At 35.5% G+C, this 23,709-nt stretch overlaps 2 long non-coding RNA genes across 3 annotated transcripts in view; one reads left to right on the forward strand and one right to left on the reverse strand.

Moving 5' to 3' along the window:
• LOC147832761 (uncharacterized) overlaps positions 1–13,292 on the forward strand; it is a 28,203-nt gene extending 14,911 nt beyond the window's left edge. Inside the window, exon 4 of one of the 2 annotated variants that reach the window (XR_015514760.1) lies at positions 13,211–13,292. This is a non-coding gene — a long non-coding RNA (uncharacterized LOC147832761). Of the gene's footprint in view, positions 1–3,906; positions 5,591–13,210 lie in introns of those variants that run through there. The other variant, XR_015514759.1, reaches the window with a different exon arrangement.
• Positions 1–23,333, reverse strand: part of LOC147839662 (uncharacterized) — an 81,602-nt gene extending 58,269 nt beyond the window's left edge. The window contains exon 1 of the long non-coding RNA XR_015514797.1: positions 23,210–23,333. This is a non-coding gene — a long non-coding RNA (uncharacterized LOC147839662). The remainder of the gene's footprint in view (positions 1–23,209) is intronic.
• Between the last annotated feature and the right edge of the window lie 376 nt (positions 23,334–23,709).

The raw sequence follows: 23,709 nt of genomic DNA on the forward strand, positions 1-23,709 counted from the left end.
GGCCTACTGCTGTTGAAGTTCATCTTCTTCAAGGTTCGACATGCTGTGTGTTCAGAGACTCTTCTACAGTTTTAAACTTACTAGCAAAAATGCTTGTGCAGGGCCCTCACTTAGACCCCAGGAGCCCTTAATAGGTGCACACTGGTGAGGATGGGTCTTACATTTTATTTCACCCTCCTACATTTTGCTGTGTTTGTTTCCTTCGTTATATTTGACAGGCTTGCTTGTGTTGCTTTGGTTTTGGTTATTTTCTTTTTTTTATAAGCTTAGTGTAAATTGACTTTTTATACACATCTTTCTGGAAAGAACCTGACTCCTAAATTATATCAAATCCCTAAGAAAAATGCTTACTCTGCAATTAAATGACATTTATGATGCAAGTTTCTTGGTTACCGCAGAATGCAAACACATTTTGTTACATAATTGTGTAATCTAGAGGGATTTCACATTGCAAAGCATATTTTAAACTCCCAAGTAAAACTGTTTACAGTCCTATAAAAGTCCTATAAAATTTCCTGTTTGGTTCTGTTCAATGATTTGAGGCTTTGCTCAGTGATAACAGTTGTTTATCGACCAGTTTATTATTCCAGTGTGGTTTACGTAAAAGTCTTTGCATATTTATTACATTTAAACACTTTATAAAGGGATCCACAGAAATTCAGGATACCTAAATTTTTAATTAATGATATTTTTGTTCAATTAAATAATGATAATAATAATAATAATAATATCAATAATAGTTGTTGTTAATAATAATAATGATAATAATAATGGTCTCATCAGTTTTGTGAAAAACAACCCTCTCTGAAAAGAACGTTTTCATTCAGTATAGCATGAACATAATTTCATGTATTTAATCGCTCAACTCTTGTTCAACTTGGTTCAATGTCATGTGTTTTTGAGCTGTGACTGCACCACATGAGAAGCAGATACCGTGAAGCTGATAGGGCAACACAGTAGGCCAAGTCAAAAGGTTTACGCCAGGTTTTCTCAGCCAAGATATATCATGCTCTGACCTTGCTGTCAGTTACCTTATCATGGAAACAATGTGTTTTGACTGAGCTGACTCTCTGTACAAAGCTGCAAAGGCAGCTGGATAAGGCCAGTAAGTCTTTTGAACTTTTAATCCAGCGCAGTTTTTTGCTGCCAGATGTATCTATCCTGGCAGAGGAGCATTTCACCGCGGGCAGTCTAGCTATAGAACCAAATGTGCTTGTGATATAAGTTCTAGAAGTTAACTCCTAACACCTGGGCCTGGTTCTTGAGTAGGTTTTCATGTAAATACAATTTCATCCTCCAAGTGAATCAAGAACCAACCAGGCTTGAGTGATAAGAGCTTTTAAAATAGATAAAAAGTAAAAACACTAGCTTAATACAAAAAATAAGAAACAATTTAATATTTAGAATATTTGTTTTAGTTTTGAGTATATTTAAATATATTTTATTTTTTAATATTTCAGAACATTTTTGCTTTATTGATATAATCTTGATTTTAGTTTTTGATGTAAATGTAAATATAAACAATAATAATTATTATTATTATTAATAATAATTTATTATAATAATAAATATAATTATTTTTATTACTACTATTAGAACTATTATTATTTTAAATTTATATCAAAAACAAAATCAAGATCAATTATTATTATTATTATTGTTGTTATTATTATTATTATTATTATTATTATTATTATTTAAAATGTATATCAAAATCAAGATAAATTGTTTAATATTATTATTTAAAATTTATATCAATAACAAAATCAGGATCTTTTATTATTAGCATTAGTATTTTTATTTTTTGATTATTTAAAATTATTATCAATAACAATTGTTATTATTATTTCAGATTTATACCAAGATCTATTATTATTGTTGTTGTTGTTGTTGTTGTTTGTTTATTTAAAACTATTTTTTTTTATTTATATCTAAAACAAAATCAGGGTCAATTGTTGTTGTTGTTGTTATAATAATAATTATAATTAATATTATTACGCAGGGACTTTTCACATTTTCAAATATGCTACAATTTGGATACATATTGAGTGAGGGGTGAAGGGGGTTTGTAGCATCAATATCTTATTATGATTTTATTAATTATTTGATGTCAGATTCAGATTTTATGGATGATTTTAAACTGTTACAGTAAAGACAAAAAACGGGCTGTATTTATTTAAATTAAAAATGAAAATGTTTGCAGCCTCATGATATTTATTGTTGTTTTGAATAATAAACATCAAAACAGTAATATTTGATAATATTAATAATAATAAATAACTTTAAAATAATACTTTTATTTATTAGTTTGTATTATTTTTTAAATTATTAAATGATTTATTTATTTCATTTTATTTAATCATTTATGTATTATTTTATTAAATTATTTAATTATTTATTTGTATAATTTTATTTAATAATTTATGCATTATTTTCTTAAATTATTTATTCTTGTGATTTTATTTAATAGTTTGTATTATTTAATTGATTTTTATAATAATTTTTATAATTGTTTAAATTAAGAATTTATAATTTTTATAATTGTATTATTTATTAATTTATATTATTTTAATTAATATTTTATGTATTATTTTATTTAATAAATTATTTATTCATATTATTTTATTTAATAGTTTTTGTATTATTTTAGATTTTTCCCCCCTTGAATTTAAATGGGTAAAGGGTTTTTCTGATTGAGGTTTTCAGAAATGCAGTGCTGAATGCTACCGTAAATCTTGCATGAAAACCCAATCCAAAGTGTCAGAACAAAAGACTAGAGAGCAAATTGTTGAAAAAGGGCCATTTTAAGTCTCCGGCATGCCACTGAGATGCCTGTTTTCAATTATGGAACCCACCCAAGCATAGTCGCCTTCATTTGGCTTACTTTTCCCGCCGACTACATGACGCTTCTTCTCAATAAATCACTGTAGTGTCATCTTAATATACACAACATCACAAAGGATTTAATTTGGGAAACCAAACGTGACGAAAACATAGCCTCCAACCGCAGTCCCTTTAAGCGCACAGTCATTTAATTTAAGAGCGAACAAAAAAGAAATATGGATGAAGCTCAAACAGGGACTAGACAACCTTCTGGCGAAATGAGAATATTTGCGGGTTTTGACCAAAGAAACTGGGATGCTAACAAGAATGTGGAAAATTCCTCCAACATGTTTCTACTCAGTGTGGTGGAAAAGTAATGGGAAATGGGAATGTTACCCTGAAGGAGGATATAAATATAGTTAATTCTAGGAGACTATAGTGTGTGTCCTTTGGCCTTGCCCTTTTCGCAAATGCTCAGCGGTTGGGGTAGGCGGCCTGTGTTTCATTCGGTCTGGATAGTTCACATGGTGAGACAGTAGTTTATTGAAAGTAGAGTGGATTTTACCTCAGCAGTTCTCAATTGTTGACAGATGTGAGGTGGACATGGATAAAGTCACATGATATTCAATGTAGTGTCATAATGAACAAGCACAATATTGATTTTGTGAGCACTTCAAAATACTTAAGAAATAACTATTTTTATTTGTATTAAAGTGTATTTAAGGAATATTCAGTTTGTTGTATTTTAAGTGGTTGTTAATCATAGCACCAAATAACTGAAGACTTAATAGGCGATTTATTTTCAAGCATTAACATTTTCATATGTTAATCTGGCACACGACATTGGAAATTCCATGACTATAAGTCATTTGTTCATTAGCTAGTCAAGTCAGCTTCACGTGTGAACCAAATGAAACATGGGAACCCTTTACAAAAAGGTGCTTGTTCAGGTACTAACATGAACAAGCATTGCACAATATATTTATAACAGTATTTGATCATGTCCATTAATATTAGATAATGGAAATGAAGTTGTTCATTATTAGTTCATGTTAACTCATGTTGCATTAACTATATCCACAGTTTGCAGTTGGCGTTTATGTGTGGAGTTTGCATGTTCTCACCGTGTTCGAATGGGTTGCCTGCGAGTGTTCCGGTTTCCCCCACAGTCCAAAGACACGTGCATGTATGAGTGAGTATGAGCGAGTGAATAAATAAATGAATGAATGAAGGTAAGAATTAAATTAGATTACGAATGTTAGGCTTTGCTACAATTTTACAGTAACTTTCTGCAAAAACGGCCAGAAAAATATGTCTTTATTTTGTACAGTGCACTACTGTACTGTGCACTGCGTATTTTTACTGCTTTTAAAGTAACTTACTGTATATTGGGAATTTGCGGTATTCTACTGTAAGTAAAAGCAGAACTGTAAAAAGATGATCGACTGAGTTTGTGTGCACTTCAGTTTGCAGGACACTCAGACTCTGTGATTTGTGCTATATAGTATTTCAAACAGTATATAAATATTTATTTAAATGGCGTATTTTGAGTTTATGAATTGGGCTTGTTTGTTGGGTAGTTTAATTGGCTGTTGGGCTACTTTTGTTGTGAAAACCTGGCAACCATGTACAACTATTTACTTTACATAAAGACACTTTTTAATGTGTTTTAAGCATAGGTGGGCATAGATAATTTTATCTATGATTAAAAGATAATTAGATTAAATGATAATTAAAATGATCTTTTAATCTCTGAATTAATCTAGATTAATCTAGAATAAAATGGCTCATTTGAAATCTGCCAAAGGCATTCAGAATATGGGTGCTACCCAAATAATAGTCTTTGAGAACGGGTTTCTCAAGCCAGGTGGTGCATTAGACCAGGGGCTCATCTCCGATTTCCAAAATGCATCACAAACTGCTTGAGAAACTGCTCTATGATAATTGGTGATGAAAATAAATGATGTTTAATAAGATGTACTTGTGTTTACTAACTGTTTATTCAGTTAAACATGAATTTTGAACTGTAGGTCTACATAAGCTCGAAACAGCGATTTTTGATTACCATAATTCGATTTAAGGCATAACTGAACTAAACAGAAATGGAATTAAGACATGTAGAGTATGCATATACTAGTGACATTACTCAAGTAAACACTGCAATCAAACTATTACCATCATGTAGGACTTTTCGCCATATTTTCCGACAAGATCCACACACACAGCTGTCAGTAAAGGACTGCACACACACACATCACAAAATGCAGAAGTTTTTTTTTCTTTCCATAAATTCCATAACACTCTCAACAGTCCTTACTCCTTATTTGCGTCTAATACCCCAGTTTGTCATGGGGGCATGAATGAAATGTGTAGGAGTTAAAGTGAAACTTCCGAACTGCAGTTAAAGTCAGATATATCCTGCTGATTTGATTCAGAAGGGGACTTTTGTGTTAGACAGCTTACAGGTCAGGTATCCATCCACGCTAAAATATCAAGGTGAAAGTCATTACAGCTTGCGTAGAATAGGCCCAGCTCCCAACCCAACTTTGAGAATAGATTAATGGCGATATTTATTTATTTATTTTTATCGCGCGATAAGAGTCTTGCGTTAACGCAGCACATTAACGCAGATAATGGCCCACTACTAGTTTTAAGGTTTCATTTTTGCAGTTTAAATAAATGCAAATACAGATATCCATTAAAAGCTTGTCTCCCAAAATCAGTCTGTGTGTGCGCTGGTTTGAGAGTTTTCTGGATGCAGACCTGGTGCAGTTGCAATCTTAACTGTATTCAATGCTTTTATTTGAGCTCACCTAACCCTACCCCTCACAGTGATGTCACTAGCTCCATTGAGTGCATAATGTTTATTTATTTTTCAAAGGGTGTAGTGCCACTTCAAAAGGATTTTGCTTCATTTTTTTCTCTACTTTACGGACTTTCTATCCGTGTATACAATCAAATTCAAAAATCAAGAATCAAAAATCAATTGGTGCTTTTGAAAACACTATTGGTTGAGTTTAGGGAAGGAGAAGGGTAAGTCAGTCAGTCGACAGCGACCTCTGGTGGATTTACGTGAGAACAGCAGGGCGAATGGCACTCGCGAGAGAAATTTAAGGTCTCAAAAGGCGTACACAGCACTCTCTGGTGGATTCGCAAAAACTGCAAAAAAATGTTGCTCCTAGGAGCTCCAGAAATGTATATAGGGGTATGTAATCAGAATGAGCCTGGGTTGTGTAGAACTTAACAGCTGGGTTCAGATTCTTCACAGAGAAATTGATATTTAGCAAAAACTGATAAACCACTTTCTTTGAAGACTGAGGTTGTCAATCGATTCTATATGCTTTTGGTGAACTCATCAATTTAACTCTTGATCAATAATTCAAAACCATGTTTAAATGTGAAGTTCATACTGAAAGAGTACATCACCCATAATGCTGTATAAACAATTCCACCAATAAAACTGAGCTCAAGAATCTCATAAAGGTTTAGAACCACTTGAGAGTGAGTAAATATTCATTTTTTAGTGAACTTTCCCTTCTAAAGCCATTAAGCATCTGTTTTGTCTTGTACCCTAGTCTTAGTTTTACTTCTTAAAATCAATGTTTGAAAGTTTAATTCTCCTCATAGCTGGTTGGTTTGGCTCATGGCTTATAACACTTTAATGAAGTTACTTTCAAAATTCCCTTTTTATAAAAAAAAACTAACGGGAACATATGCAAATGTAGTGCTGCTTGAAAAATTGAGACATGTTTAAGCACTCTATTGACATATCAACGGTTTAATCCCATTATGTAAATATAATTGTGTTTTATTAGTTGGGTGGCCCAAATAATAATTCACTCCAGGTTGCCGCTCCATCCTTCTCTTTCTAAATTCAGTATTCCAGACTGAAGCAAAAGCTCTCTGATCCATAATTTATTATATTTATAACATGCCAGCCAGCAGACTCTCGCTGAGATGCACCGCTGAGTTGTGCTCACTGTTTCTTAAGATATCCAATCAGATTTTATGAAATGATTTCATGTTTCGTTGGCAGCTCTCTGTCTGCTTTTAATCTGTTTTTGTTTTGTCGTTAAATTTATTAGTTTGACCTTTGTGTTACTGTTTAATGAGATAAAACAGAGAGCTATTACAGATGGGAAGCCAGCATTGCATTGTATAAGCGATTTTTAAATGCTCCATGCTTTCATGAACTTCTGATGCCATTGGAGCATGCAAAAAGCACATTTTTAAGGCATAAAATCAATAAAGCAGGAAGACTGTGCAATTATTTTATCATGATTTGGATTTCACATGATGTTCCTAAATGTATATTTTCCTGTCATGCTGAACGTGTGACAGGGTGCTGTCAGGGAGGCTGGAAATGGAATATAGTTCAATTTCATGCAGTTAATAACATGGAACAGAGCATTACATAATGTGACTGTAATTACAGTTGTCGCCATCTCCAATGGTGGAGGTTTTCGACAGCGAGAAGAAAAAAAGGCCTTTGTCTAAAACATTTGTAAAGCCTTGTGGCTGTGCAATCTTGAAATGTCAACCACCCTGCTGGTATAATCTTCCACATAAAACAGCGTGTAGTAAAATAAAACTGCTTTCCACTAAGAGCTCAGAGCATTTGCACATTTCGAAATCACAATATGGTACTAATGTGTTTGGTATTTACAGTAAATGTTTTAAACAAAAATTTGAATAGAATTTGGACAAATTATGCATTAATGCTTTTTATTATATTGTTGTTGCTATGTTGACCTCCTTACTTCTTAAATCAATTAGTTTGCAATGTAAACAAACAACAAAAAGACTTCTGTGATGGTTTTTGTTTGCTTTTTAGAAGTGTTTTAAGGTAAGAAAATGAAATGATCTCTTCCACCAGAAGGCTTTTAGCACATTTTTGAGAAAAAAAAGACGTTTGCTCAACTAAATGCAACCCAGTATGTACCCCTATATACATTTCTGGAGAGTGCCAAATGCATCCCAGGAGCTAAGTTTTTTAGAGTTTTTTTTTTTTTTCTCCACAGGTCCACTGGAGGCCGATGTGTATGTTTTTTGGGATTGCAAATTTCTCTCACGAGTGCCATTTGCACGTGCTCTTCTTGCATAAATCCACCAGAGGGTGCTGTAGACTGACTGACTAACCGATCCCCTTCCTCCTTCCTTAAACCTAAAGGCTGATTTATACTTCTGTGTCAAACGCCGGCGTATGCTACGGCGCTGACACATAGCCCTTCGCCGTGGCCCTTGGCGTGGCTGACGTGCACCTCTCAAAAATTGTAACTACACGTCACAACGACGCGTAGCGCAAGCTCTGTAATTGGTCGGCTTGGTAGCGCTGACGAGTCTGGGCGGGACCGAGAGCCGCGCGAGCTGGACGCGAGCCCAATGGAGCGATTGTTTACAAGTGTGGAGTCCCGTGAAGGAGCTCCGGATGGAAAGTTTTGGTTGTGTTTACCTCATAGTTAAAGTTGTTGCACGTCCGCCGGTTCCTGCCTCAAAATGAGCGAGTTTGAGTCACTTGTACAACCAGGAAGTGTTCAGGAAAAGCAAAACAAAAGTGAAGAAACTCGACACAGAGGAACATTTACACCTCACTGCCCACTAGCATTTCGGAAGTGTTAATGCAGACCAACAGAGACAGCGCGCAGAAGTATAAATGCACAGCCACGCGCGTTGCATGCGCCGTGGGTTACGCCGGTCACTTGACGCAGAAGTATAAATCAGGCTTAACTAATAGTGTTTTCAAAAAGCGATCTAGAAAAAGAAAAGTCCTTGCAGCTGCCTGATTTTACCATGTTTTCAAATTTTACCTAGTTCTCAACCTTTTATTTACTTGTATATTTTTATATTTGACTTCTGTTTTTGTCTTACCCGCTTTCTGTAACCATTCTTCGCCAGACTCGAACACCGTTGTAGTGGTCAACTATGCTCCACGTCACAAGTTCTCCGACATAGCTGCAAGCCACTGGAAAAACTGGTAGGAGCAGTCCATATTGAGGTAAGTGGTCATCTGGTGCAAAAAGAAGTGGTGCCATACCGCCCCATAGCACTCGGTTTAAAGACAAAATGCAACCATAAGTATATCAGGTCACATAATTTGCGATCTCTAGAAATGTATATAGGGCTACATTTTCAAAATGAGTCCATGTTGCTTAAACTGCCACTAATATGTTATTATAATGGTTAATAATAATAATAATAATAATATTTTATATATATATATATATATATATATATATATATATATATATATATATATATATATATATATATATATATATGTATATATATATATATATATATATATATATAAACAATAAACTCTGGTTGGCACTCTTTAGGAGGGGACCAATTCTCATCATAAATTAAGTGCGTATGACCTCCCTATTATTGAGATATTGGCTGTTTATAAGTACTTATAAACTACATATTCTGCATCATTTTATTTTACACCAGGGCTATTTAATTAGTTTGTCACGGGGCCAGTTCATGAAAAGCATCCCAAATGAGAGGCCTGAGAGATTTGACTTGCAATATAAGTCATGAAACAACAGCAATATAAGAGCCCATATGTTGTATTTTTGCTCTTGAAGTCATTGGCTTTTTCTACATTAAAATGTTAAATGAACTGTTGTTATTATCTGCATTCATACAAACATAATCATTTTAATAATTTGTAATAATTTGTCTAACGTATCTTTTGTTTACATTGCATTGAAAGCCACGCACAACTCTCACTGCTACAGCGTCAGATCCTTTCTACGGTGTTCTCCTGGAGGGCTCGGTGCGTTGGTCTGCTTGCAAGCCGTGCGCACCGCTCCCAATACGCGCACATCTCTATTGGAAATAATGAACTTGCATAAGGAAAAAATGCAATATGTGAATGGCCTGCTTCTATAGTTAATCTAATGTGCATGTGTATTTGTCACGCTTGTAGACAAGGCAAGGATGGTTATCTTTTATCAGTTTTATTCAAAACAAGTCACTTAATCAAAGTAAGGAAGTGGAAGAGTAGTGTCAGAGCTGTTAGCGATCTTCTTCAACAGCTTGTAATGTAAACATCTGATATTAGCAACCTCATATTTAGTTCGTTTTTAGAAACATCAGCAGGTGAGTATACAGACACATAGTTCATCAAGTAAATGGCAGATCTTCTGGTAAACCACATATGAGAGTAATCACATAAGGCACATAAGGAACATCCATAGAAGAAGATGAAAAAGCGAAGGTGAAGACAACCATCCAACTTTAATTCCGGCTGGGGAATGAGAGGATGGGGTGAGCTTTTATGGTGTCCTTGATGATGGGGTGCAGGTGATTAGAAGGCCTATGATGGTTCGTGGGATTGGATGGAGGTGTTTTATGAGGGAGAGCGGTGATTGGGTGAGCAGGAACGAGCCGAGGTACTAGCCTCGATATAGGCTTGGAACTCTAAACTAGCACACAGTTGGCATAACCTTGTTTAGCTGCAGCAGTTTTGTTCCGTGCAACATAAATGCAGCATTGAGAAGCCTTTACGATTAATTAGCCGTAATAAATTTAAGCGCAGTTTAAGCTGTGGTCACACTGGACTTTTCTCCCCATAGACTTCCATTCATACGCATATGAATGCGTCAGACCTGAAACGCAAGGTCATGCATCAAGTTTCGCAGGTCGCTATAGTGCAAGTTCAAGCTTTGTGAACTCTGACCTGCGAAATCGTATCACTTCACTGTGCGAGACCAATCGAGGATCAAAACATGACCTCTCTGGACAGAAATTTAAAACATGGAGCAATGGCTTACTTTTTTAATGTCTAATAATCTTGTTTAATCTCGCCCCTTTTTGCAGCGCTACACAACAGAATTTCAAATTCACATGCACTCTAGTGTGACCGCAGCATAATAGTGAAATCAGCTAATCATTGCATCCCTATTAATGATATCAGTGCATTGTACAAAAGGCCTTTTCTACAAATGTATTCAAATGTTTTCAGCTGCTCGCTTAATGTCACTTGACTGACTCTCTGCGCAGCCATCAGCTGCAGCTCGTGCTGTATTAAACAGACGCACGTCACTTCATAACTAGAGCTACTGTTCTTCGACTGAACCAAATTTATTTTTAATATTTTGGTCACACTATTTGGAGGGCCGGAACAAATTGCCTTGTGGCCGGATTCGGCATTTGGGCCGCCAATTGAATAGCCCTCTTCCACACCCTTTATCCTAAACACCGACTACTATCTTATTTACTATTAATAAGCAGCAAAATGGGAGTTTGTTGAGCTAAAAGTCATATTTAATGATTTGTTAATTCAATTAAATTTGTTACAAATTCAACATTAACAGCTTTCTGTGTTGTGTTTTGTCATCTCATGTGTTTGTTCCATGTGCTTATGTATGTTTGCGTCATGTGACTCCTTTGTTCTATTTTTACGCCATGTGTTAGTGTTTAGCATTTCCACCTGTGTCCCTGTTTGTTTTCAGTTTAATTATGTCCTGTGTATTTATACCCCAATATTCTGATCAGTCTAGGTCCTGTATTGTTTTGCCACACTCCCTGTCCAGCATTTGATGGTTTCTGTTCAAGTTCCTGTCATGAGTGTTAATATTGTAAATAAAGACATGTTTTTTGATAACTCCTGCGATCTTTGCGTTTGTGGAGTGAGTGACCTGTGACTCTCCGTCATAACTACAGTGTTTAATGAGTCAAACAAAATGATAACAGTAATAAATTAAATTAATAAGGACGACTTTAATATCTGCTGCCATTGTGCTTTTTTCAGTATAGTAGGTAGAACAATACTAACCTTCTTTTCTAAAGAATGCATTGTGAGAATATGGACCCAATCTTACATCACAGATCATTAATCCTTCTGAACACTCTGTTTACTATAAATATAAAGGCATGCACAGTTTGATATAGTAGTTTGGCTCCCTGGGCTTCTGGCCGTTGTCTTTATATTTGTTTCTCTATCGTTCCACCTTGACAAAGTCCAGATGGCATCACAGAACAAACAGCTGCTGTGCTGGATGTGTAGAGAATGAAAGAGCAAGGAACAGACAGGGCAATGTTTCACGCATATGATGAGCGTCGATATGCAAACCCCATTGACCCGGTATGATAAATGGACAATGTGTAACTCAAAGCCAATACTAATGCTTTCATTAAGCCCATTCTATATCTGTGTACCCATCTGCAACTCTCTCATTAAAAGTTATAAATTCACGGAGTTTACTGTATTTTTCTTGTCAACCTGTGGCTTGGATGGAAATTGGCAATTGGTATTTTGTTCATGTCCCTATAAGAAGCTATAATTTTCTGCCAACCACCTCCATTCATGGCAAAATGAAATGTCTCCAGTGGGATGTTCAGCAGCAACAGATGTTTGTCCCCCACTGCTGTATACGCTTTTCCATACCTCATAAACACTCTGAAAACAAAAAGGTTGGGGAATTTTAAGAGGGAAAATACATGCTGGGTCTTGGCACAGCATATATATAGACTGTAAATCTACAATTTAGGCAGCATATTAGCTAGATGTAACGTGAAACATGCAAAAGACAAAATGTGGGAAGCGTTAGCTTAATAACTCCATGCTCACTTTAAATTTTATGCCAGCTGGGCTAGCTTTCACATGAAAAAAACTACATTTTTACTTGTTCCAACGTCAATTTTCCATCAGTGATATACTAGATAAATGTTGCTTAAAGTGCCCCAATTATTCATTTTATAAGTTTCATAATTTAATGTTAGAGATTGGTTTAAATCCACCCAGGGTCCAAAAACACTTCAAAAATCACAATGACTCAGAAATAAAGGTACAAAAGTAGTGACTGGTATGATACATTTTAAAAAGGTTAAAGTCAAATTCAACTTAATCCAGTGGTTCCTAATGTAGGGATTGCTGGACAATGGGGGTCAATTGGTGTTTTTTAAAAATCAAATTAATTTTATTAAATTAATACAGGCAGCACAGTGGCGCAGTGGGTACCACAATTGCCTCATAGCAAGAAGTGAGGTGAAGATGTTCTCCCCTTGTTCACATGGGTTTCCTCCTGGTGTTCTGGTTTCCCCCACAGTCCAAAAATATGGTATAGGTGAATTAGGGAAGCTAAATTGTCTGTAGTGTATGTGTGTGAGTGAGTGTGTATGAGTGTTTTCCAGTGATGGGTTGCAGCTGGAAGGGCATCCGCTGCATAAAACAAATGCTGGATAAGTTGGCAGTTGATTCCGCTGCGGCAACCCCAGATTAATAAAGGGACAGAAACTCCAACTGACCCAGCAGAGGCTAGAACCAGTGACCTTCTTGCTGTGAGACGACTGTGCTACTCACTGCGTCATCGTGCAGCCCCGTTATTTGCTTGTTTAGTTCATTTTTTGCCTTTGTATTTGTTTTACTTGCTTTCAGGAACCTACCGTGTTGTTTCCGTCGACTTCGCACTGCATTTCAAATCCTCCGATGTATGCAGTGAGCCACTGGGTAAACTGGTAACAGCAAAAAAAAAAAAAAGAAACGGCGTCCACATGGAGGTAAGCAGTCAGCTGGTAGCGAATAAAAAAAAAAAGCCGTCTGCAACATCATACTGCCCCATAGCATTCATTTTAAAGACAAAATGCAGTCAGACATTCCTCTGGCTACATAATTCGCTCTCTCCAGAAACATATTCAGAGCTACGTATTCATAATGAACCTGTATTAGATTTGGCATTAAACAAAGATGTCAATTCTAATTTAACGTATCCTTTTGTTTGTTGAACTACAAAAAAGTTGATGAATGAAATATTGCAACTAAATGTAAATTAATTAGATTTTTTTATGTGCATGCTGTCACTGTCAAATCAAGGTAAATGCAGGTGCAGCTTGACCAGTGTATTCAATATAGATCTGCTAATTGGCTTCTTATTAGGAGTTAGTGATGTAATAGTTTGGTATTATTATGTATGTAAAATGAGCTAATATTTAATTAGTACTAATAAACAGCCAATAGCTTACTAATAGGCAGGTAATAACCCAGTAGTTAATAATGGGAATTTGTAGTTAAACTAAAGTGTTTTAAGAGTTGTTTTTCTGTATTTGAATTAAAAGGTAATTAACTGTCATATCTGGCAACCCTTCCCACTTTTTTCATGGCGAGTCGATGAGTAAAACCAGATTCACCTGGATCCCTAGCTTGAAGCTGTGCTCTTTCTACAGATTTTCTTCTGTGGGAACGAACAGGTCAGATTCATCACACTCAATAAAACACACGAGGTGATACATTCCACTGAGATGAGCTCTGTTTGCTCGTATGAAATCAAACTGTCCTGCGCGGTGACACTGTAATCAAACACCTCCTGAAAAGGTCTGGGGAAAATCCGAATATGAGCAACTTTAACAAGTGTTCAACATAAACCAGAAACCATCTCCGCTGTAGTCTTCCAGCTGAAAATAGACGTCTTCCCGGGTTCTGAAATACAGAGTAGCCGTAAGTCTCACTAAGTCACGGGAATGTGTGCATAATGTGTGAGAATGTGTGAGGAGGTGACATATGTGTTGCACAGAATTATGGCGCAAATAAAATGTAGAAAAAAAGCAGTTTAACTTTACAGCTAGTATATTTAGCTTCATTTCTGACATTCAGCACTGAGATATAACGTATCTAATTATGATATAATTATCAAGTCAAAATATTGCATCTGGTTGATCGTCTGATGTCTGTGATGGTGCTATGAATCATCTACTTTGATTTTCAAGCACATTTTTGAGAATATTTGAAAGTTCTGGGAGAAAAAGAAACACTATTGTGTATCTATTGTTGTTAGTTAATTTACCAGTGTGGAAATGTAGCTAGTTTATTTACAGTTTTAGTTGTTTGTTTGGCTGCATTTTAGTTAAATAGGTTGCAATGTTAAGTTAACAATGCTGTAACTTCATTTTTGTGAACATGGGCTCATTCTGAAAACGTACCCCTATATACATTTCTGGAGATCGCAAATTATAGCCAGATGTACGTAAGGCTGCATTTCATCTTTAAAATGAATGCCATGGGGTGGTATGACGCTGTTGATTTTAGCGCTTACCAGCTGACCGTTTACCTCAGTATGGACAGCTTTCCCGCTGTTACCAGTTTGTCCTGTTAGCTCGCTATGTATGTCAGCAAACTTGAGACGCATAGAGGAGTGGACCACAACGACGGTGTTTGAGTCCGGTGAAGAATGGTTTCATAAATAGAGTAAGAGAAAAAAAACAGAAGCCATAAAATAAACAAGTAAATAACAGAGAGAGTATGTGGTAAAATCTGAAAATGTACTGTAGTAAAAATCAGGCAAGGGCTTTTCTTTAACTGGATTGCTTTTCAAAACACTGTCGTTGGGTTTAGGAAAGTGGGTGGTCGGGTCAATCAATGATTTTAAAAAAACTATTCGTTTGGTTTGGGGAAGGAGGAGGGTGGGTCAGTCAATCGGTCAGACAGTGGTCTCTGGTGGATTTACATGTGAACAGTAGGGGCAAAAGTCATTCGTGAGAGAAATTTGAGATCTGAAAAAGCATACACAGCTCCTTCTGGTGGATTCGTAAAAACAAAAACTCCAAAAAACCTACCTCCTGGGACCTTTTTTGGCACTCGCAAGAAATGTAGGTTAGCCTAACACTTTATTTTGATGGTCCCTATTGCCCATTTTGTTAACTTAAAGTTGCATTGCAACTAGGGCTGGGCGATATATGGAGTTCTGGGGATATATTTTGATATAATTCCCCAACGCGATGCAGGATTACCCAATATCTTTCATATCGATATGGTTTGAGGCCACACATGCTCATTCTGCACAAAACAGACCACTCTAAGGTAGCACGCGAGCTCCTCCTGCACAAATAAGCGCATACGCAAATGAATAATTCACTCCCTGAGTCAAGGAAAAAATTACGAATCGTTCAAGAACAACCGATCACTACACACAACATGGAGGAACATGCAGTGCTGGTTTTGTATCGAAATCTGACTCCCTGGATAAATCGAACTATCAGAATGAACATAGAAGCCTCTGCAAATTGACAAGCAGCACATGAATGTGTTCAAAATAATTAAAAACACCAAAATGGGATGAATTTATACCGCATATCAAAAGTGAAACCACCACATATTCACTGATTAAGTTCAGTATTTATTACAAGACATTTCTTCTTCACATTTAGGTTATAACACATTTATCTCTGCATTCTGGTCTGTTATTGCACATTGACTTCAATTCCGATTATATTCTAATCATTGTATTTACTTATTTATACTGTTTATTTGATTTATTTATTTTAGCCCCTTAACTGGAGGACGTGATTTGATTTGTGTGTGTGCCTAGTGTACAATCGGTTGGTGGTTTAAACGGTTATTAAAACTTTTTAAAAAGTAGAATAAAAAACATGCATTTGTCTACCAAACATTTTTTTCTATTTTAATATCTCGCTGTTAGCTGCTATTTTAACAAATAAATATAAGAATGATATTTATAATGATGATGATAACAGGGAGGTAAACCCCTGTGTTTGAATTATATTTTGTTCAAAAATTGTTTAATAAAATTTTAATAAAGGCTTTGACTCTCAAGAAACCATTTATTGGAAAATACTGGATATATATCGTGTACCGTCATTCCTCCTAAAAATACATAGATATGTTTTTTTGCCGATATCGCCCAGCCCTCATTGCAACTACATTCCAATTAGTTCTCATTTGAGTATTAGTAGACTGTCTGCCTAATATCTGTTGAAACTTTGCAAGTACGTCAACTTACACTAACCCTAACCCTGCATGTAGATGTAATGTAACTTAAATTCAATAAAATGCATTAAAGTGACCATCAAGATAAAGTGATACCTAAATGTAAATTGCGGTTGCAACTTATTGACATTTTGCATAAATATTAAGTTAATAATTATTTTTTGCATTACACATTTTTATTTGTATTAAAAAATATATAAAAATATTGTCAGATATTTTTCATATACAGTTGAAGTCATAATTATTCACCCCTTTTTGATTCACAGTATGATTCTTCTGGAGAAAGTCTTATTTGTTTTATTTCGGCTAGAATAAAAGAAGTTTTAAATTTTTTAACAAACATTTTACAATCAAAATTATTAGCCCCCTTTAAGCTAATTGGGAGTAAATTTAGGATTTTTCTGTAATATTTTTGTTTCTTCTGGAGATGTTTTTTTATTTTAGTTTGGCTTTAATAAAAGCAGTTTTTACTTTTATTATTATAATACCTAAGGGTATTTTTTTCATTGGCCACACAACAAAAACTGCCGTCCAATGATTTGCACTTTAAACTGAATAGTATCTTGCAGAACACTTATAAAAAAAATGTATGTACTGTCAACATGGACAAAAGAAAGACAAAATAAATTATTTACTACTTTGATATTAAACCTACCATTTTAAAATGATATTGAAAAGGATAACACAACTTCACATAAAGGCAAATTTGACTTATTGATAAAAATAACTTTATAATTTCTGAAGATAAGAAATAGGGTGGCCTGGGAGATCAGTGGTTAGCACCATCGCCTCACAGCAAGAAGGTCACAGGTCCCAGCTAGGTCAGTTGGCATTTCTGTGTGGAGTTTGCTTGTTCTCCCCATGTTCATGTAGGTTTCCTCTGGGTGCTCCGGTTTCCCCCACAGTCCAAAGACGTGCTATAGGTGCATCAAATAAACCGTAGTGTTTGTGTTTGAATGTAAGAATATAAGGGTGTTTACAAGTACAGGATTACAGCTGGAAGGGCATCCGCTGTGTAACAAATAGGCTAATGAACGACCCCTAATGAATAAACAGAATAAGTTGAAGTTAAATGAATAATTAATGAATAATAAATTGTATCAGACCTATACAGAATTATATACAGTGTAAAATAAAATACATTATTTGTATTGATTGGCAAGAAAAGATGTCCTCCAATTGCTATTCATTCTTAAAATGAGTAGAAGAAGATTTCCTCTTCTCTGTTTAGTTCTGAATGGGCCATCCGATGGTCCTAAAGGGTACCGATCTGTGTTGCAGAGTGGAATAGTTTTGTTTAATGAAGATGAATGTTCTGCTATCAGGAGCCTGCTGAGTCTGGGGAGTGTAAGCAGGCTGGTGGGACAGAGGTGTACGAGTTCAACCCCAGGATACGAGAAATGCAGTCAAGTGTGGAGGAAAAGAAAGCTTTCACTTTACTCATGTTTCACCAGCTGCTTTCATATGATGCTAATTGGATTTAGATTGGCGTCCTGCTGTAAATATCAAATCAAGATGGATCTCGCTTAAAGTTTGTCTTGATGTATGTCTAATTTGCTGGAAATAGATACTCTCGCTGTGCCAATGATGAGTGTAAAATGGAAGATGCTACTATAGTGGATGAAAGCTCGGGATAATTAAGTTAAAAATAGAGGGATCACTAATAATCCCACCATTCTGTGGAGCACAACTGCAGCATTTTCTGAATCACTTGATTGCCAGAGATGTCAAGAAAGATTTGAACCATTTCTCTGTTGCGCAAATCTTAATATGACTTTGTTTAGAAGAGAAAATGTTTTCGGTGTTATCAGACATGTGGAATTGCTTTAGGCAACAAAACATGTTTCTTTAGCAAATAGCAAATACAGTATGTTGTAAGAACATTTTGCTAGCATTCCCACACTGTTATAAAAATTGACTTAACTTAATATTGTAAGGCAACCTGCTGAACAGTTTTTTTATTATTATTGATTCAACTTTCAGCTTTTGACTCGATTTAAGTTAACTAAACAACTCTAGAGAAAACTGCCCTACAATTTTAAGTTGTGTTAACTTTTACAGTGCATTAGATTATGAAAAGGTTCAAAAAAAATCAATATATAACATTACAAATAATCTGTAAACAATTATTTTAAGAACTGTTGATTGAAATTTTTTAGGGGGAACCAAATATGGATCTTGTATGGCATTGTTGCCAAGTGCTGTTTCTAGACTTTTTTGTCCACCCTTTGTAGTAGATCATTTTTAAACAATACTTAAGTATTTCATCTAACATGGTGTGGTAGGGGCGACGCGGTGACGCAGTGGATAGCACATTCGCCTTACAGCAAGAAGGTCGCTGGTTCGTGCCTTGGCTGTGTCAGTTGGCATTTCTGTGTGGAGTTTGCGTGTTCTCCCCGTGTTGGTATGGTTTTCCTCCAGGTGCCCTGGTTTCCCCCACAAGTCCAAGATGTGGTACAGGTGAATTTAGAATGCTAAAATTGACCGTAGTGTATGAGTGTGTGTTTCCCAGTGATAGGTTGTGGCTGGAAGGGCATCTGTTGCGTAAAACATATGCTGGATTAGTTTGTGGTTCATTCCGCTGTGGCGACTCCAGATTTTATAAAGGGGCTAAGCCGAAAAGAGAATGAATGAATGAATGTTGTGGTAATTTTATGAACTACAGTGAAAACAAACTACCCAATAAATTGTAAAAAAAAAAAAATGCAATACAGGCTCATTGTGGATACGTACCCAGGTCTACATTTCTGGAGATCACAAAATATGAACCCAGAGGTTCGTCTGGCTGCATTTTATCTAAAAAACCAATGCTATGGGCATTTATCCGAAAACGTGGTAAAATTATGTGGCCCTGACAGTTTTTCTTTTCTGGATTGCTTTTGAAAATTGATTGGGTTTAGGGAAGGGGCGGGTGGGTCAGTCGGATAGTCGACAGCAAGCTGATCAGCTGAAATGCATATTGTGGCCTTTGGTAGATTTACACGAGAAGAGGACACACAAACGTCAGGAAAATTTATAGTAATTTGAGCTCATCAAAAGTTCACACAGCGGTCTCTGGTGAATTTGCAAAAACAAAAACTGCAAGCAGACATAGCTCAGGATATATATTTCACTCATGTGTTCAGAAATGTAGACCTGGGGATGTATCCATAATGAGCATGGCTTGCAAAAAGTATTGCTGAGAGGGGAGTTTGAAGGCGAGAGGGGAGTTTGAGCTCAGGTAGAACTTGAGAACTCCCCTGCTGTAGTAGCTAATGAACAGATAGTGATTGCTCTTGAGAGATAACTACTTACTAGGAGCAAGTCGATGGTGCCGATTTGGATCAGTCAATTAACTTTAGTTGCATGTTTTTTGTATGGGGAGGAAACCAGGGAACTCCGCACAGAAACGTTAGCTGGCTTGGTAAGGACTAGAACCAGGGACGTTATTGCTGTGAGTCAACAGTGCTAACCACTGGGCCACCGTGCCACCCATCTAGGAAAGGAGGAGGAGTAGGGATGGAAGGGGGGATTCTTTAAAACGAAGATGGCTGATATATGGAACTTAGGATATTTATAGTGGCTTAGAAATCGATTGTTGAATCATAAATTGAATAATGCGGGGCTGACTACAAGCAATCATAAGCATGTGATCCTCTTGAAATTAGTTTATAAAAAAACTTCACTTGAAGCAACATAAAAAATCTTTGTTGTCTGGACTTTTTGTCATTACTTTTTTGCAGTGTCTTCCACAATAAGAAATGCCAAGCATGCCTAAACAATACTGATTCTTGTGAAAACTCTTTTATAAGCTTCATTTTTAGGAGCTAATCTTGCATACGTTAAACAGGAGCTCTTTGTTTCATGCATACCAATCGATGCCTGATGCTCGTGTGTTTAATTTTAACTTAGTGTGTTTAATTCAAACGTATTTAGAGCATGTTTTAAAGATGAAAACCAATGCAGGGATAAAGTGATTAATACAGCCTCCGTTTATTTGAGCTAAGAAAGAATAACAAACTTCAGTCCCTCAAGAACTTGGCCATTTCAACCTTTATGATTTCCTTCAAAGAAGCCCAAAAAGAATTCAGAATTGGGATCCATTATTTACATCGCCTAACTAAAGCGGACCTTTGAAGAGCTTTCAAAAAGCACTTAAGAGTTATTTTCTCCAAATTGAGGGAAATCTTGTTAGCATTTGCCAGTTCATCCAGGACACGAATGGTCTTTCTCAGGGTAACTGCGAACATTTCAGCTAGTTTCTCTTATGAAGTGTTGTTAAGCACGATCATTTCCTTTAAATTGCAGAGTAATTCTAATGGTTTATGTACTTTTTTAGGCCTGAGAGCTCAGTATAACATCGTGCATCTGGAGGAGCTGTTCTCTCTCAGATGTTTTATTAAAAAGCGAAAGAATCCAGCCTTTCATAAACTTATGTTCATGGGCGTTTATTTCTTTTAAAACCCTTGTCACACCACATCTATATGCAGAACCAGAGGCTTTCAGCGATCTTTTCGCCCTTCATGGAAGGCTTCCATTATGTCATCCCGTTATATCAACTCCAGACACCACTGATCTGTGCTGACAATGGAAAAGTCTTTGTCAGGTTTGCGAATGTGTAAATTTTGATGTCAGCCTCATAAAGCTTGGGTACGGTCTGAGTTTAATAAAGCGGAGTCTATAATAGTTCTGTTACATTTCATCTGATCTCAGTCTCAGATGTGTCACAACTAGAACATACAGTGCAAAACTCTGATGGATAGATAGACTTTGATTATTAATAAACATTTCCATATTTGTTTTAGTAATAATACACTCCTCATTTGGAGTTTCGGAAAGTTTCCTTTGAACGTATGAATCAATGTTACCAAATAAAATAGTTGTAGAGGGAAGAAACAAAGTTTGAAAAAACATTATGTGCAATGAGAGACTTTCTGTCCGGTTTAATGACAGTGAGCTCAACCAGCTGAACTGCAACAACAGATGGGTAAAAAAACTTCTGTTGATTAAATGAAGTAAAAGTGGTTACAGAAAAAGGCCAAAAAGTTGATTACAAAAATAAAAAGGCAACAGATATAAATGGGTCTAAATAAAACTTTTTATTTCTCCAACTTTAAAGTTTAATATGCTTTAATGTTTTTGAACATTTACAATGAGACTTTTTCTACACAGCAGCAAAAAATACTACTTCATACGTTTTTCCCTATATGATTTAAAGAAAAGAGAATGAATGAACGAACGAATGAATGCATGAATGAATGAATGAATGAATGAATGAATGAATGAATGAATGAATGAATGAATTTATAATTTTAATTATTATCATACTGTGTCTGGCCCCAGAAAATGATTTTTATCTTCATACTGTTTTCCATTATCCTTCAAACAACAATATTCAACCATGTTTTTAATCATATCAATTATAATACAATTCTGAATGATCATATATAATCTTGATTATAATATTCTGATTAGCTCAGAATAATTATGTTTAAATTTGTACAAAAAAAAATTGAATAAACTGAATTATTTCTGCATTATTATCAACCAAATGTTGGTTAAAATTAATTTATTCCAGTGATTTTAATGATGAATTTTCAGCTTCATTACTCCAGCGGTACAGTCACCTGATCCTTCAGAAATCAGAATATTCAGAATAATATTATTATTATTAATGATAATAGTAATAAATGCAATAATGACTGGAGCAAAAATTTCTTTTGAAACTACATACAATAGGAAAGCAGTTATTATTTTTATGTATAAATATTGAACAATTAAACATTTTTTACATTTAATAAATGTCGCCTTAATGAACAGAATTTTTTTTTTCAAAACTGACCCCAAACCTTTGACCGGTAGATTATGTACTTAACGTTTAATATGTTTTCTATTTGTATTAAATTGATTTTGTGAATTTAGTTTAATGCAGACATCAAAATGGGATGTCTAATCTTTGAAATGCATACAATAATTCTGCACATTTATTAATAATTAATATTATTATTTTACCAGGAAAGACACATTGAGATTAAAAATCTCTTTTACAAGAGCGTCCAGGCCAAGATTAGGCAGTACACAAGTCACATGAAGCCCAACAGACAACAAACAAAAAAACTATTTACAGGTTACATGAATCACAATGACAAACTATTCAAAACATCTACAATCCTGTGTTTCAACTTCTAAATCTTTTATAGTCTTTTTAAAAGCATGTAGTGAAATCAATTCTTTGAACTGCAACTGTGTTTGCAGATTATTCCAAGCAAAAGGTGCTGCGCACTGAAAAGCTTTTTTTCCCATCTCAGTCCGCATTTTAGGAACAGACAGTAAATAAATATCCGGTGACCGAAGACCATAGTTAAGCATATAACTCTGATAAATATGTAACCTTTATTCAGCATTTATTTATGCAAGCTACAGTATTTAAAAAACGGCGGGTCATGTTCATCAAATAATCCTCTTTTTGGGATGTACAGTATTTTGAAATATTGATGACTGCCTGACTGGACTATTTTAAATAAACAGTTTTCCCATTTTTCATATTTTCTGTGTGGCATTGGAAAACAAACCGCATGTAAAACATAAACATTTCTTCCACTTTACAACATTTCTGAATATAATAAAAACAGAAAGAGTTCAACCCTATCCAAACCAAGGGAAAGGTATTTGACTCACCGACCAATTTTTCATTCCAAACATTGGTTTTGCCCAGCCCAACGCATTGAGACTCAAGGGATATGAGTGCTGTGGCAGTGTGTGCATGTGTGTGTGTGTCTGTAGATTTTTGTTTCGTTATTCTGAACCCTGGGTGGGCAGCAGTGTTAAGATGTGGCTTTAATGATTTATTTCTCTTTTGTCGTTCTGAGTCAGCAGGGTCAGTCCACACTCTGACTTACATCAGCCAGTAAACCTGGACGTTACTGACATGTTGACTGAACCACAAGCAGACACAGAGTAAATGAGAAAGTGAGTCAGTCCCTTCATCTTGAGTGGTATAAACAGTTTTTATTTCTCCAGTGGACTTGGTGTTATGTGTGCTGTTTGTTATTACAAAGAGCAATACGTGCAATTGTCTGATATAGAATATTGTTAGAATGCTGTAGCAGTTTAGTGAACATGGATTTCACAGCAAATTAAAAAGATTTTACTGGATACTGGATTTAGTAAGGGGTCGG

This window comes from Danio rerio, chromosome 18, assembly GCF_052040795.2.
Source record: "Danio rerio strain M-AB ecotype USA chromosome 18, GRCz13ab, whole genome shotgun sequence".
In the NCBI taxonomy this organism is placed as follows: Eukaryota; Metazoa; Chordata; class Actinopteri; order Cypriniformes; family Danionidae; genus Danio; species Danio rerio.